Source organism: Myotis davidii, unplaced genomic scaffold (assembly GCF_000327345.1).
Source record: "Myotis davidii unplaced genomic scaffold, ASM32734v1 scaffold428, whole genome shotgun sequence".
NCBI classification, from domain to species: Eukaryota; Metazoa; Chordata; class Mammalia; order Chiroptera; family Vespertilionidae; genus Myotis; species Myotis davidii.
In genome coordinates, this window is record NW_006299834.1 from 560,199 (window position 1) to 562,727 (window position 2,529).

Consider the following 2,529-nt stretch of genomic DNA (forward strand, 5'->3'; position numbering starts at 1 on the left):
AAGCCGATGGCTTCACTGAAGCTGCTTTGCAGGTGTGTATCGAGGGTGACTGTTGTGGCCCGGCCGGCGTGGCTCGGGGTTGAGGGTGGACCTGGGAGGTCAAGATCCTATTCCTGGTCAGGGCACAGGCCCGGGTTGCGGGCTCGATCCCCATTGTGGGGCGTGCAGGAGGCAGCCCATCCATGATTCTCTCTCATCACGGATGTTTCTGTCCCTCTCTCCCTTCCTCTCTCTGAAATCAATAAAAACATATTTTTTAAAAAAGGAGATTGAATGTTCCGGGCTAGTGGGTGGTGGAGCCCCGGCAGGTTCTCCTGGCTGCCTCCTGCCTCTGCCAGGCTGGGCGCACAGCCGTGTGATGCAGATGAGGAGCCGCGGCTGGGACAGGGCGGTAACTGTTGCTTCCCTCCCGTAAAGTGTGTTTATCTAAAAGTGCCCAGATGTAGGCATGCAACATCACATCGACTGGACTCTTGTGCCACTTAAAGATGGATTCACTTTCAGTGCAGCGCTGCCCCGGATGTCCGCACCGTCAGAAGAGCAGGTGGGAAGGGGAGGGGCAGGTCTGAGGAAGCGTGAATAGAGAGAACACAGGAATAGGATGCCCTTCCGGTACGAGAGGGTTTATTTCCCTCTCGTTCCTCTTAGTTCTGACCTTTGACCGCTGTTCGGTTCTGTTTGCTGGGCTTCAGGGGGCACCATTACTTCTTTGCTCCATGTGTTTGCAGCTTTCCTGCAGCTGCGACTGCTATTCCGGGCTGATGCTCACAGAGCACTTACTCTATTCCAGGCTCACATACATTTTAAAAAAATTGAGTCCTCGTCAGCTGCTTATGAAGAAGTAGTTACTCTTCCCATTTTGCAGGGCAGTTAAGGGCTACAAAGCAGACAAATGGTAGGGTGCAGCCTCTCCTCCCGGCCTGCCTCCCCTGAAAAATGTTTTATTGATTTTAGAGAGAGAGAGAGGAAGAGAGAGAGACACAGACATTGATTTGTTCCACGTATTTATTTACTGATTGATTCTTGTATGTGTCCTGACCGGGGATCAAACCTTGAAACCTTGGTGTATGGGCAAGGCCTGGCAACGGAGGAGGTGGGAGGGGGAGTGGAGGCCTGGAAGGAACTGAAGGGCTGTTTCTTAATCCAGACCAGTGAGGGTCAGAGCAGCGACATGGGGTGGAGGGGCAGAGTCCGTTGGTGAGGTTTTTTTCTGAGCTGTAGCCCAGAACCGGTATTCGTGCCTAGTATTCCAGGACTCGGTGCTAGTGTTCAGTGTTCATGTCAATACTCTGTACGTCCCCCTGAAGCTTTGAGATGACTGTGAGAACACATACGATACCGTAAAATAAAAACACAGAAGTCAGGGTCATGCACAGTACAGATTGGATAGGAAACTAGTGTCAGGAGAAGCAGAAACGCTCAGACCATCCATAGTGGGTGAGACAGTTGGGCTACACATTCAGCTCTCAGCTTCTTGAACTCAAAGAGAAAGAAAATTTAAAAAAAAATTGAATTAATTTTGTCCAGGCAAATAAGGCATTTGAATTCCTCTGGGGGAAAAAAATGAAGCTTTTCTAACCGCTGGTCTGGAAGGCAGAATTCTTGGGTTTCATCACAACGCCCGAGAGGGCTTGGGGACCGCTGAGTGACGAAGGCGTAGGCCCGGGGTCCTCACTCTTTAGGGGAGAGCGTGGGCCATCACATTTGCATGGGAATCGTAACGTGATTTTGAATATCAGTACTTTTCAGTAACACCTTTGGAATTTTGTTTTTCCCCGCGGGATTGGGACACGTGTTATCCTGTCCCCGGGGTTGGTCTCCCTCACTCGTCTGCTTATTTCACGATTGTTCGCTGGGCACCGGCCGTGTGCCAAGTCCTGTCTAGGCGTCGAGGACACCTCAGTGGTGGCCAGGCGCTGACCTGGCGCAGCTGGGCCTCCACCTGGTCACTCTCTCCTGCTGGCTTCTCGGCACTGACTTTGGTTCGCCCTCCTGTGTTGGCCTGAACATCCCTGAGACGACACTCAACACCTTCCCCTGGAACTGTCTCCCTGCCTTCTGCCCTGGGGTCTGACTTACCTTTCTGTCCCTTCCCAGGACCTAAAATTAATAACGGCCACCAAATACTGAACACAGCCCCTGTGTGTCAGGCGCTTTAGCGACAGTATCTGTGACCCCCCGACAGCCTTTAGAGTGTTGGGGGCGTCACTTGCCCCTGGAGAAGCTGGGGGAAGTAATGCATCCTCTTTTTAGAAAAATCATGTCACACGCTTGCTATTCAGTCTCTGAGACTTGCAAGTTCCACGGAAGCACACATGGACCCCGCCCCCAGGCCCCAGGCTGGAATACTTGCTCTAAAGAGAGTTTAAATACTTGCTCCAAATTTCCATGTTGCAAATGAGGAAACTGGGTCCGGTGGGGGTTAATTCACTGGCAACTTTGCACAGAAGGTAGTGGAGCCAATTTGACTCCATGTTTTTTTTTTAACTCCAAATTCTTCATCCCCTCTGCTCTCCGCCGCCCCCCCCC

The 2,529-nt window shown here is 51.8% G+C and overlaps 1 protein-coding gene across 1 annotated transcript in view; it reads left to right on the forward strand.

Annotated features, from left to right (window-relative positions):
- The window catches only part of EFCAB6 (EF-hand calcium binding domain 6), a 152,850-nt gene continuing 150,321 nt past the window's right edge, over nt 1–2,529 (forward strand). Inside the window, exon 1 of the mRNA XM_006775993.2 lies at nt 1–32. The gene's annotated coding sequence lies outside the window, so the exon portion shown is untranslated. The remainder of the gene's footprint in view (nt 33–2,529) is intronic.